General features: G+C 46.0%; 1 pseudogene; it reads left to right on the top strand.

Annotated features, from left to right (window-relative positions):
- The first annotated feature begins 3,728 nt into the window (after positions 1-3,728).
- LOC149345785 (uncharacterized) lies at positions 3,729-7,164 on the top strand (annotated as a pseudogene).
- Positions 7,165-14,329: the final 7,165 nt, after the last annotated feature.

Raw genomic sequence — 14,329 nt, 5'->3', positions numbered from 1 at the left:
ATTCATACTTTAGGCAGCAGTTTCGATACGCAGGTTCAAAGGCTAAGGTCAGCGGGCTTCCCCAAAGATGTGATAGCGCTTGCTAGCAACAAGATCCTGAAGAAGATGAAGTCGTTTGGTAGACATGAAGCACAGGAAAATTCCGGTAATGATAGAACGAAGTATGCGGTAATACCCTACATTCATCAGTTATCCCATAGGCTTAAGCAGGTTGGCACTAGATATGGGGTTAAAGTGCTCTTTTCGGTCCCTAATAAACTAGGCAAGGTTTGTGCTATTGTTGACAAAAGAGCCCGGGAACATAAGCAAATAAGAGGCAAAAGAAATAATGCATGCCAGGTGGATCATGAATCACCCTTTGTGCCATGTGCAGAGGGAGTGGTATATGACATACCTTTTAAATGCGGCAAGAATTACATTGGGCAAACCGGGAAATGCATAAATACACGCTTACGTCAGCATAAAACCTCTTTGAATGGTGCTCCTTCATCAAATCTGTCCCTTCATTACAGAGATTGTCATCTGAACAAACCCGGTGTGTCTAATAAAAAAGCATGCTTTCCACTGCTTAACAGGGAAAAGATTAAATTCAGACATCCAGATCAGCTGACTAGGGAGTTGTGTGAAGCCTATCACATTCACAAGAACAGCGACACGTGCGTTAGCACACCGTCTGTAAACTTACATGAATGTGAAATTTTGTATCTAGATTCTTAACTTTCTTTTGCGTGCTTTTTGCGGGAAGCGCAGGCGCTTTGGGTTGTCAGATGTGTGCATATATTCTGTGTTTTTTCAAATAAACTTTCAGTTGTTAGTAGCGCTTGTCCTTGTCTTCCTTCTCTGTTTCTTGTTCCTAGTCGCAGCGCTGGTGAAATTTTAAAGATGTACCAACTAGCTCAAACCACCTTTTTGCGCCAATGCCGGAAACGATCGGTCGACCCGGATGATTTTCTTTATGTATTTTTGGGAGCATGTAAAAGCGCCCTGGAAACGCATTTAATGGCGTCAGCGCCTTACTTACTCGTGGCGGTAATTCACCTTCATCGGTGAGTTGTTTCAAGGTTTTTTCTATAATTTTGCTGTGCTCAGTGGTTGGGTCTGATGAAAGCAAGCGATAGAAATTGGAGTTATTGAGTTGGCAGTATCCCTCCTGGATATACTTTTCTTTATATAAAATTACTATGCCGCCTCCTTTGTCAGCGGGTTTAATAACAATGTCCGTTCGCTTGCTGAGTGATTCCAAGGCGTCACGCTCTTCCCTGGAAAGATTCGGTGGTCCCGGTTTGTGTGCCTCAAAGGCCTGAATGATGACTCGTTGATTCGCTTTTAAATAGATGTCCAGATATTTATCCCTACCGGATCTCGGTGTCCACTGTTCCTGAGATTGAGGAAATGAGATACAATTTTGGTTCGGCTTATCAGAAAAGTACTCCTGGAGTCTCAGATTTCGAGAAAAATTTCGAGATCCTTTAGTAATTTGTATTCGTCATATCGGCCAGTATTTGAACAGAATTTCAGTCCACGTGACAATACCGATTTTTCCTCTTTGCTAAGGGATGCGTTGAGAGATTAATAATTTTCTCCTGTACAATGTTTGATTAAATGGGGTTGCAAGATCGCTTGCAGGTATGCGGGTGTATATAGGTTGTAATTTGTCCTCTCTTTGTTGCGATGCCACGGCGCTCTCTCTTCCTTCCTCAAGCTGGATGTGATCTCGCGAGAATTTTTTGCATTTGTTATTCCAGATTTGCTTAGTCTTGCTCGACTGAAAGAACTCAAGCTCTTGAGTCTCCATATCCGAAAGTACCACGTTTTGACGAGCTCGCCTCTCCTCACGGCTCAGTGATGCCAACATCTCTTTGCAATGGTCTATAGTTACTTTCAGAAGGTTTAGGGATGCGTTAAGCAGAACTTGGTTCCAAGCTAGGCTATTGGTTTTCGGGAGATTGTTCATCGACGGCGTTAAAGACACGGAAAGGCCCTTGGGCACCGTATTTGATTTTAGGTATATTTTAAGGGACTTTATGTGGAGCTCGTGCCTGATCCTTTTGTCTATTATTTTTTTAAATTTAAAAACATTTCGAAAGTGTGTAGCAGCAGCTGAGGGGGGAGTGGGCGGCTGAGCGCGATCACACCGTCAATCCTATCTCACTCGCTGGGCGGAGCCGCAGCGTCGCCTGAGGTCATACCTCGATTTCGGGGTCGAAGGGTTCTCCGCACAGCCGCTCCCGATGTCAGGTGTTCGTCGGCGTCTTTCGGCCGTTTGAGCTTCAGTTGCTCTAGGAGACGCTGATACGCTCAAAGTTGGACTGCAGGTCTCAGGTGCAAAATCCAGCGGCGCTTCCTGTGATCCGCAACAACTGTTTCGGGTGGTGGGCTTTCGCGCAGCAGAGTGTTCCAATTGGTGCCCACTGGCAGGTGGCTTGGAGGTGGATGGGGCGAAATTGAATGGTGGTTCCCTCGCTTCGCTGGCATTGGGTTCTGTCCTGAATTTTGGGGTACTGGTGATATGTATATGGTGATCCGAATTAGGGTGATGATTCTGCTGAGCTGGACTGGAGGATCCACGAACGTACTCAGAGATTTTTGCAACTTCTGACTCCGCTTCTCTATGAGAATTCAAAGGCCGAATACTTGGATTGTCCGCTGGAAGCGTTCGCCGGAATACTCGCGTAACCGGCCTCCGAATATCCTCTATTCTTCGTGCCTCTTCGAGGGTAGGGAAGCAGTGGCTTGCCAGTATGTTGGCTGAGTTCTGGTGCTCGGCCACTGCCGCGTAGGAGGGAGGTGCTGTTGCAGTGCATCCTGAGGCGGGAAGGTGGTCAAGCCACGGTGCTATGCTGTTCCGCTGGATTGTCAGTACCAGGCTGTGAATGTTCCACGCAAGCACTGCTACACCGCCATAACTCGGATGCACCCCATCCGCGGCAAGGACCGTAGACGGGTGGAAGGCTTCCAGCGAGTGGTGCAAGTAGAAGACGTTGTCGAGTTTTTCGCTGAGCTGGGTAAGTTGTGAATTGAACCTCCCAGCTCGCCTGTTGAACTGTTGCACCGCACGCCAATTACCGAACCGTCGCCGGCGGTTTGGGGCACGCGGGAGCACCAAGGTGGTGAATATGGCCTCGATTTGGGGGCGTTGGGTCCGGATAAAGTTGATAACGTCCACATAATTTTGGATGGTGGTGTGAATGTCGTCAGAATAGAGGTCGTTCGTCCCAACATGAATTATCACACAGGTGACACTGTGGGGCACAAAGTCGAGAAGGTTCGGAACATCCCCGATTCTTGCTCCGGGCTGGATAACGAAGGCCGGGCAATGTTGGCTTGATGGGTCAAAGTAGGTCGAGACGTGCCTTGCTTGGGAGTCCCCTATCACAGCACATGTTGGAAAGTGATGGGGAAACTTCCATACGACATTTTTTGAAGTGGAGTTTCTTGAATTGAAGTTTCTATTTAAGTGACATTTCTTGAAGCAGCCATCGAAGGTGAAATATATTACGATGAAAAAACTTGCTCGACTGCTGATAACATAAGGAAAGAGTTGAAGTACACTTCTTATACTGTATTTACACGGGCGCCCTTAACTACAGTTAAGGTAACTACGGTTCTCCGTAACTATTGTTAGCCGTGCTCACACGACAAGCCAAACCATAGTTACGCCACTAACTACAGTTAACGTAGCCGAGCTGGCTAACTACTGTTTGCGGCTAACTACTGTTTGCGACAAGATGGCGGCGCCCGCGGCAGCAGAAACGCCGATGTCAAGCGAGTCGTCCTCCCAGAGGTGTGTCAACTGGCCTGATGCAACAACAACGGCCTTGATACGCATCTGGGAGGACCATCTCCCTGCGCGGCGAGGCAACACGCGCAACGCGCGAATATACGCAGCGATCGCGGACGCGCTGAACGCCGGGCTTGCGCCGGGCGAAGGCCCATACACTGCTAAGCAAGTCAAGCAGAAGATGGACAACCTCAACAAGAAATACCGATAAGTGCGATCTTAAACGAATAATACTCGTGCAATATCGCTTTCTTGGTGTTGTTTACTCAGTACAACAAGCTATTGAAGAACTCTGGTGCAACTCCAGCTATAGCCCCCCATGTGCGGCAGTAGCACATGATGCTAGCGATTACTGGTGTCCGATACGATCTTGCAGATATGTTGTAAAGGTCGTAAAGTTTTCGAGAGTAAGGACACATGACAGAGACAGCAAACACGTCACTCGGCGTATAGTCGTTCTAATTTGACTTCGCTCGTGCACGCGTGCATCGAACTGCATGACAACTTCATCCTCCGTTTGTGTTGTTATTGTCGACGATCTGCATCGCCATCAGCGTCGGTATTTCATCTTCGGTACGCGTCGGCTATGCACGCACGCGTCAGCGTTTCAGGCCTCCTGCTATGGCGGTAACTGAGCAGATTTATTTATTTATTTCATATAACTTTTCCGCGTTCCACTCTGCACTGCCTCACAGATACTTGAATGCCATTAGCAGAACCATAATACGACAGTTGCGGCTTCACTTTCAAAACTGCAACCGGTAGGATTAAAGCAACATCGTAAATTTAAACTGCACTAATTTCACCAGCACATGTGCCTGCTGGTTAGGCACATAATTGTGAAATATTAGTCTCGCAGTGCTGAATGCACAGTGGCCTTTAATGCACTGAAGATAACTGCTGAGACTGCGAACTGCTCGGATTGCAATCTTCAATGTCTTTTATTTAAGCAGTACAATTATTTATTCAAATGATTTCCATTTTTTCAGGCAGCTGAGACGGACGGGCACTGCTACAGGCTCACCCGGTGTGCCATGGTTGTTCTACTGGCAGCTCCACAGTTTTCTTGGGTGCCTGCCCATCAACGATGATGGGCGAGTTGAGGAAAATATGGAGGTGACTTGCTATTTGTAACATTGCCTATCAGTTCATGAAATCACTGCACAATTCCATCACTACCCATTTCTCAGTGCACTGTGTACTTCGATTTACGACAGGCTGGCCAGTGGCAGACAGTAAAGAGCACATTTGGGAGTTGTGCAGAGTAAACCACTCCCACAACCTTGAGCATCGGCAAAGCAGAGCAAAAATGGCACTTGCCTCTTGAAACCATGTACAGACACGGCCGCGTTTCGATGGAGGCAAAACGCAAAAGGCCCTCGTGTGCTGTGCGACGTCAGTGCGCGTTAAGATACCCAGGTGGTCGAAATTATTTGAGCTCTCCACTATGGCACCTCTTTCCTCCTTTTTTCTTTCACTCCCTCCTTTCAGTTAAGGTGTAAACCAATATGTGCGACATTTACTGCGCCATTTCCTTTCTTCATAGACCAAAAAAAGACCTCTTCAACCTCAGTGCCATGCTGAAATGCCCAGCTCACCGTGGCCGTCAATAGCTTCTGTTTTTCTCAATATACTGTGGCAGCTGGTGAGTGCATTTCTTTAGGATGCCTTTAATCTCTCCTTTCAAATCTTAAAAGCATGCTGTTTTCTGTGTTGTGTCATGTGCAGCTGCCAGTCGTCAATGAGGCACCTGACGGTGCAGAAGTGGTGATGTCGTGGGAGGACGGGCTTCCAGAAGCAAGCAGAGAGGACCACCTGCAAAATGCTGCCAGTTCCACCAGCGGCAGCACAACTCCTGTGGTACATGCACTGGCAATTGCAAGTGGCAGCAATGGCGGTGGAGGAAGCAGTGCGGATACTGCTGGGACAAATGGTAGCAGACCCAAAACTCAAAAGAGTGGCCACAAAAGACCGGCAACCACTGTGCAGCAGCTGATTGCCCTCCACAAAACAGAAGCAGATGAAGCAGTACGGGCCGAACGAAAAGCCCATAAAATGTGCAAAAAAATGGTCCGCCTTCAAGGAGAAGCGAACGGCATTAGCGCAAGCATGGTCAGGCTTCTAGAAAAATTCCTTGAGAGAGGAAGCAGTCAGTCATAAAATAAAGAGCGATCACAAGTGCTTGTTGGTTTGCAGTTTGTGATGTATTCTTTTGAGGGCTTCCTGGGTGCTGCCATATTTTTCACTGGACTGTCACGTGCACCTCACCCTAGCACGGCTTAAGAGGCAATGGAATCAGTTTCTGATACTCCAAAGAGGAGGCGTTTCGACAATGCAGACCGATGCAAAGGTATTTAGCAGCATGTGATGATATGAACAAAGCTCTTTTACGTCTGGAATTTTATACTGTGGTTTAAGCAGCAAATTACTGTGGGGGTTGACTACCACAGCAGTGTGCAATATACGTATTGACAATGGGTGTGCGTACACTACAGAAGAATATAGGTGTGGGTGCAATGAACGAATAAGGTTGTGGCAAGAAATACTGCTGTTGCTCCTAGGGTATCGCTCCACATACCTTTCCACAGTGAACTTCCTGCTCTTGCCTATTCACTGATCATGATTTGCAAGGGGCGTTCATCTTTCTTCCAACCAAATGGGCTGTCTTTAGTGTAAGTGATAGCGTGTGGGGAGACTCTGGGGAATATTAATCATAGCAAAATAGTACTGACATGAAAATGCACAGAGAAAGTTTACTTTTGCTCAACAAACAGAAAATGCAATAGTATCTATCACACTGCACTTTCAAAAACTGTGAGTGCGAGACTAAAAGATTTTTTTGAACTGGCAAAACAGGAGCATATAGGCCAGTAATAAACAAATATTGCGAAGAAATACACAGCAAGCAATAGAGAGCAACAGACAATGCACAGATAATGCTACAAAATTACAAAATGAAATAGCACAATGACAGTGAATCAGCAAAAAAATAGCAATACTCAACAACAATGAATACTATAAAATGTGAAACTTAAGCTATAAAAATGGGAGCGTAAACCAGCTTTTCATTATTGTGTACCAGCAAATTGTTTATTTACTGGAAGGATTGAGATCTGCATGATTTAACAGGTTTGTCAGCGAAAGTAGTGTGTAGGTGAAGGACTGTTTGTCGCAAGAAGGGCTAGTGGTTGGTACAAACCGCAGCTTTTTACAGCTTAACGTGAACCTAACTGTACAAATGATATGACAGAAGCCAATAGCCAGATTTTCATGCTTTCGAAAGAAAGTTTTGTGGGATATTAGTAAGGTATGTGAGCTCTGTGTAAACAAATTATTCTCTAGTAGTGTTCCCCTTCTCAAACTATATTTTGTCACAGGTGTAAAAGACGAGCTTAACAGTCAGCAGTATGCTTCGTCAAGTTGTTTCTTATCCTTCCTTTGCTTTGTGCTGCATTTCATCCTTACATATGACCCACTCACCCAAACCTCTGGCTTAAAACAGTTAACCTCCGAGTATCATTCCACCTGCCTCATCCTGGCAAAGCAGCAGCCTCTGTGCCAAGTAATCTCGCTACAAGGCTTTCATTTGGTTTGTAGTTAAATGGGTTTCCTTTATGGCAAGTGAGTGTTCCAGCTGAGATTAGGGGACTTAAAAGTAAAAAAATTAGTTCTGACATAAAACTGTACATGTGTGATATACGTTGCTTACAAGTAGTTCATTGCAAACATATTGCACTACACTTTCTTCAATGTCTTGTTTTTTAGCAGCAGTCATTTTAATAGCCATGAATGTTGACACATTGAACTGGATTTATTGTTGCTTGGTTACCAGAGGCTGTGTTCATGAGTTAATGCAGAAGCGCATGAGAATTATTCTTATGGGGAAATAATTACGCATGTGTTGTCTGAACCATTAATAAAGGAAACAAATCTGAACTTGGAGGCAGATGAAATTCTACTGGAATAAATTTGTGCAAATTATGCCATAATGAGGCTCCTAGCATTCCTGAAATGCTAGGTAACAGCAAGGGGTATACAGTCGTGCATCAATTTTAATGGATTATTTGGTTCCCGGGCAGTACTGTTCATTAGGAGAATCATTCGCAACAATAAATCATGACGAAGCAACACAACAACAAAAATCTTCCTATCAATGGTACATAAATGTTGACGTGCGCAGCATAAAACTTTCACACTGTGTTTTACCGGTGGCCAAACTAAAAATACAAGACTACAAACATATTGTTGCAGACATGGTGTTACAAGGGGTTAATTCCAATGGCACAATGACTATGTATCCCAGATAGTCCCTCCATCGCCTGCTGCACAATACACACACGCACTCTGTCGCCACTGGTTGCACTAATATTTGTCACCGTAACTGCTTGAGGAAAGAGGGAACCATTACAGCAACTCAAAGGAAGGACAAAATGACCACCATGCAATAAGGCTCTATTTTAGAATGAGAGTGAGCAGACTCTCATGCAGCGTCCGAGATTTGAAAAAAAAAGAGAGACAGTACAGGCTTGACAATAGAGTTTTCCACATATTGGTGTTAATGTAATCGTGAACAGGTTAAAGCACTGTCTTGCCCACCACGAAGATGTACACTTTACGTCATATGCAGACAATGTCATCATCTGAATAGAAGTATGCAAGCAGCGTATACCCACCAAAGTATCACATCCCTTCATGAAGCTTAAGATTCATTTGAGGAAAAGCTCATTACCACAGGCATGCATATGTCTCCAGAATAAAATGAAATACAACACAATCAAAGAGACACCTACAAAGAGAAGCCAATGGCAGCTCAGCACGAGAGACAAGCGGTTGAAATGGTTAAAACAAAGGTAGGTTGGTATTCTTGGAATTCCTGTGAGAAGAGAGCAGTGGCAGAATGGGTGCAGTAGTAGAAACTCAAGCCTCTAAATGAAGTCCTCATAAATGGCACCAGCTACACCAGCAATGCATCAGCTTTGCTGCAGTGAAAGCAAAGCAACCTCGGGCAAAACGCCTTCTGTGCCAACCTACAGTTGCCATTTCCTCTCATTCTCATTATATACATAGAGCTAGCTCCTGTTACCTCGTGCCATCTCTCTGGCTGCTACGCAGCTGAACAAACTATTAATTCATCTTAACAAAACTGAACCCAATTAGCCCAAGGTTTTAGTTGCTGAATACACTTGAGTCAGCTATTAGTAAAAAAGGCAAGGAACACGGATCATGCAAGATGTTTCAGTTGCCTGAAAGATGCTTTGCCAGAGCATTCCGTATAGCTACCCCTGACGGCTCTACTCGGCTACTTGTGCACACTGGCTGAGGACGCCTCTCATCTGCACTTTGCACTGCACCAAACCAGCCTGCATCACACTGATCATTGAGCTGCTCACAGATATTGTGCAGCACACAAGCAGCGCGGATCACAGTGTTCACATTGTGTATGTTGCATTCCAGACCCTTCAGCAAGATTCTGAAGCGTGCTTTCACACGTCCAAACGCATTTTCGACCACACGTCTGGCACTCGACATATGAAAATAATCACACACTGAAGAGCACAGGACACGATATCGCACACTCGTGTCACGAAAGTCAGGGTGTAATGAAGCGCCGCACTTGACTGCACTAACGACGCACAAGCGTTACGAACACAGTCAAAAATGAGGCACAACGGAACGAGCGATATCGCGGCTCCCGTTGGGACAGTAGTGGCTAGCTATGGCTATTATGTTGACTGTAAAGTCAGCTACGATCATTGTGTGTAGACTCCTTTCCAGCTTTACTCTAATGTCCGCCACATGCTCAGGAAAAAAACTGCCCCGCAGATAGAAGAACGAGAAACAACCGTTTTTTCGATCATATAATCTTTTTAAAGTAATCTTGATTGATAATACACCGCTTTAGGTGAAATCATAAATTCACAAAGGTGGCAATCACATGACGGTTTCCGTCACTCTAACCGACATGCCCAAATTGCGTGTAAGCACGGGTAACTGTGGTTTGCGTTAACTATGGTTAAGCCCTCTAAAAGCAGTTAAGCTTAACTATAGTTACGCTGCCCGTGTAAAGAGGATATTAGAGAAACATTTATTTACCGACGGTTTCGGACAGTGGACCGTCCTTCATCAGGGTAAGGTTGTTTGTGAACAAAAACGATCCACTTGCTCACGGCACCGCACACAGATGGAGAGGGAAAGACGCTCTCCTTTGAGGAAACAAAACAAAACACGAAAAGCAAGACAGTGGCGGACAAGGGTGTTCCTGCCGATTAAGGGGAAAATGAGGGCTGCAAAGCGAGCACACAAAAAGAAAAGCACGAATTCAAGAAAGGGGAAAAGAGGGGGTGGGGGAAGGGAAGGAGGCAAAAGGTTGTAGCGGAAGTGAAGAAGGGTGAGCTGTCTGCGAGGAAAACCGTTGAGAAGAAATATTGTGGGCAGAGGCTTCCTTCGGCGGGAGCGGGACGTTCCAACACGCGGGAAGAAAACATTATCGCGCCCGTTGCATCACAGTGTCAACCGCCCGACAGAAGTGTGATTACTGACTGTTTGAATGTGAGTTACGGCGGCGGCGCGATCACATCGACGGAGAGTTAACCGGCCAGACGCCGGACGGAAACCTGATCCCGCGGCTGGGCCCCGCGGAGACCCAGCGCCAGCCCCCGGCCGCTACTCGTCAGACGCGCGCCCCCTCGCAAAGACACTGCGCCGCCGACGAGGTGCCCTTTCCAAGGAGCGAAGTGGGGGGCAGAGCAACGAAACAACGAGAGAGAGGGCGTACGCAGAGAAGGAAAAATAAAAAGAAGAAAAAAGAAAAAAAGGAAAGAAAAGGAGGCATGAGAACTTGCAAAAAAGTGGAAAAGGGGGTGGGGGGGGGGGAACGGTGGCTTGCTAAATACCTTCCTCATCTACTTCACCTTTTTGAAAAACACGAGGTAGCCCAAATTCACTTACGGCCCTTTGTTAGCGCCCTGCGCCTTCGTAAGGCAGGCAAGTAGAAAATTGGGCTATCTAGATGGACGACCGACGAACGGGATTCACAGTCATCCACAACCATATTAGTGTATAGCAACCCTCCGAATCCTCGTTCGCAAACCAATGTAATGTATTGAGTATCATTCTTTTCGTTCTATTTGAAATGGCATTTAAAAAAGGTGGGGGGGGAAAGGCCCCCTTATGGTTTACTGCAGAAGTCGTTTCAGCAGCAATGTTTGGGCATAAGGAAGAAAAGAAAGGTTGGGGTAGGAGACAGGCGGCATGTAGACGCAAACACTCAAAATGGTATGACCTCACGCGATTCAGTCGAAGAGGCGGTGAATCTCACTGTGCCTCTGATTTCTGAAGTGCGGAGAGAGCTCCGGGGTTCTCATTTATACCGGCCTGCACCGTATTAAATTTCAAAATAAAGTATGACCCCCGTTGTTCCCGCTCACGGGTATTTTTGAAACCGCTCTGTAGCAGAGTGACTTTAATTTTGTCGAAATCATGATTTTCTTGACGGACGTGTTTCGACAGGGAGAGGAGAGAAAGTGATTTGGCATGCGCGCGGTGATTATTGAATCGAATTCGGATGGGATTCTCGGTCTGGCCAATGTATTGCATTTGAAAGTTGCCGCACTCGAGCATGTACAGTACGTTACTACTGTCACAATTCAAGTTCTCTCGAATGGAGTGTTTGAAATTAGGGTGTGTGCTCTGAGCCAACGTCGTTTTCTGCATGTGCTTGCAAAATTGACACCGATTCTTCCCGCAAGGCACGCAACCTACAGACTCTTGTTTACTTATAGTAGAGTGAACCACATAATTTTGCAAATTTTTTGGTCGTCGGTAGGTGACCCGTGGAGCCGTTGGGAAAATCTTTGAGACTCGGTCGCTTTGTTCGATGATGTTAAAATATTTTCTTATAATTTTGTTTACATTCGGAAGGTTGTTCGCAAAGGTTAAGACTAGATTAGAGCGGTGTTCATTGGGCGCTGCTGACGCGGGATCCCCAAACAGTTCGTTACGATTTCTCTCTTCCGCTTTTCTAATTGCATCGTCGACAATAGAGAGCGGATAGCGCTGATGATTCAAAACCTCCCGCATACGATTAGAATTATCCTTAAAATCTTCTGAGCGTGAGCACACTCGTTTGAATCTGATGGCCTGAGAGTATGGAATAGAGGTTTTGCTTTGGCGTGGGTGGCAGCTCTTGTAATGGAGGTACTGTTGTCTATCAGTGGGCGTCCTGTAGACACTGGTGATTAAGATGCCCTGTTCTATTCGAATCAAAACGTCCAGAAAGTTAATTTGATTGGTCGAATAGGTGTGCGTAAAAGAGAGGTTTGGATGTATGTTGTTAAATGATGAGTTAAACTGGATGAGTTGGTCCTCATTGCAGGTCCATACCATGAATATATCGTCTAGGAAGCGTCTGTAGAAAGCCGGTTTTGTCGGATATGACCGAAGAAAGTGCGATTCAATGTTGTTCATGAATATGTTGGCATAGTTTGGCGCCATCTTTGTGCCAATAGCGGTGCCACTCGTTTGTAGGTAGAAAGAGTTGTTGAATTCGAAGGAGTTGAGTTTGAGAAGCAGATTAGTCAGTTCTGCGAGGGTACTTTTGCTGGGAGAATCCAGGCTTTTGTATTTCTCATACGATGTGATCAGAGCCCGGATGCCGTCATCATGCGGTATATTAGTGTACAGGGATACCACTTCCAGGGTTACCAGAAAAGCTCCTTCTGGAGCAGTAAATTGACTTAATTTTTTTAGAAAATGAGTAGTGTCACGAATGTAAGAGGAGGGATATGCCTGATCAGAGAATCAATGTAGCTGGAGATCGGTTCCGTGAGTGTGCCAATGCCGGAAACGATCGGTCGACCCGGATGATTTGCTTTACTGATTTTCTTTTCTTTAATTTAGTACGGTGCAGGCCGGTATAAATGCGAACCCCGGAGCTCTCTCCGCACTTCAGAAATCAGAGTCCTAGTGAGATTCACCGCCTCTTCGACTGAATCGCCTGAGTTCATACCATTTTGAGTGTTTGCGTCTACATGCCGCCTGTCTCCTACCCCAACCTTTCTTTTCTTCCTTGTGCCCAAACATTGCTGCTGAAACGACTTCTGCAGTAAACTATAAGGGGGCCTTCCAGCCCCCCCCCCCCCCTTTTTTTAAATGCCATTTCAAATAGAACGAAAAGAATGATACTCAATACATTACATTGGTTTGCGAACGAGGATTAGGAGTGTTGCTATACACTAATATGGTTGTGGATCACTGTGAATTCCGTTCGTCGGTCGTCCAGCTAGATAGCCCAATTTTCTACTTGCCTGCCTTACGAAGGCGCAGGGCGCTAACAAGGGGCCGTAAGTGACTTTGGGCTACCTCGTGTTTTTCAAAAAGGTGAGGTAGATGAGGGAGGTACTTAGCAAGCCACCCTCCCCCCCCCCCCTTTTTCACTTTTTTGCAAGTTCTCATGCCTCCTTTTCTTTCCTTTTTTTCCTTTTTTTCTTTTTTCTTTTTATTTTCCTGCTCTGCGTACGCCCCCTCTTTCTCTCGTTTTTTTGTTGCTCTGCCCCCCACTTCGCTCCTTGGAAAGAGCACCTCGTCGGCGGCGCAGTGTCTTCGCGAGGGGGCGCGCGGCTGACGAGTAGCGGCCGGGGGCTGGCGCTGGGTCTCCGCGGGGCCCAGCCGCGGGATCAGGTTTCCGTCCGGCGTCTGGCCGGTTAACTCTCCGTCGATGTGATCGCGCCGCCGCCGTAACTCACATTCAAACAGTCAGTAACCACACTTCTGTCGCGCGGTTGGCACTGTGATGCAACGGGCGCGATAATGTTTTCTTCCCGCGTGTTCGAACGTCCCGCTCCCGCCGAAGGAAGCCTCCGCCCACAATATTTCTTCTCAACGGTTTTCCATGCAGACAGCTCACCCATCTCCACTTCCGCTACAACCTTTTGCCTCCTTCCCTTCCCCCCACCCCCTCTTTTCCGCTTTCTTGAAATCGTTCTTTTCTTTTTTGTGTGCTCGCTTTGCAGCCCTCATTTTCCCCTTAATCGGCAGGAACACGCTTGTCCGCCATTGTCTTGCTTTTCGTGTTTTGTTTTGTTTCCTCAAAGGAGAGCGTCTTTCCCTCTCCATCTGTGTGCGGTGCCGTGAGCAAGTGGATCGTTTTTGTTCACAAACAACCTTACCCTGATGAAGGACGGTCCACTGTCCGAAAGCGTCGGTAAATAAATGTTTCTCTAAGAAGTGTACTTCGACTCTTTCCTTATGTTATCAGCAGTCGAGCAAGTTTTTTCATCGTAATATATATATATATATATATATATATATATATATATATATATATATATATATATATATATATATATAGCGAAGTATACGCTTCGTTAAAGGAAACATATTTATTCAACTCGACGTTTCGATCGGAAGACCGATCTTCTTCAGGAGTTATTTTACATTGTTAATGCATCCCCTTTTATAGGGGCGGGCACAGAACAGGTAAGTGGGAAACACAAAGCACATAGTAGAAAAATACGCATAAAAAATTATGAGAGGCAGTGCGACCCGCAC

The sequence above is a fragment of the Amblyomma mixtum genome, chromosome 4 (genome assembly GCF_055824585.1).
Source record: "Amblyomma mixtum isolate Tamu chromosome 4, ASM5582458v1, whole genome shotgun sequence".
In the NCBI taxonomy this organism is placed as follows: domain Eukaryota; kingdom Metazoa; phylum Arthropoda; class Arachnida; order Ixodida; family Ixodidae; genus Amblyomma; species Amblyomma mixtum.
Note: the sequence above shows the minus strand (reverse complement) of the source record. Positions and strands in the feature narration are given on the sequence as shown.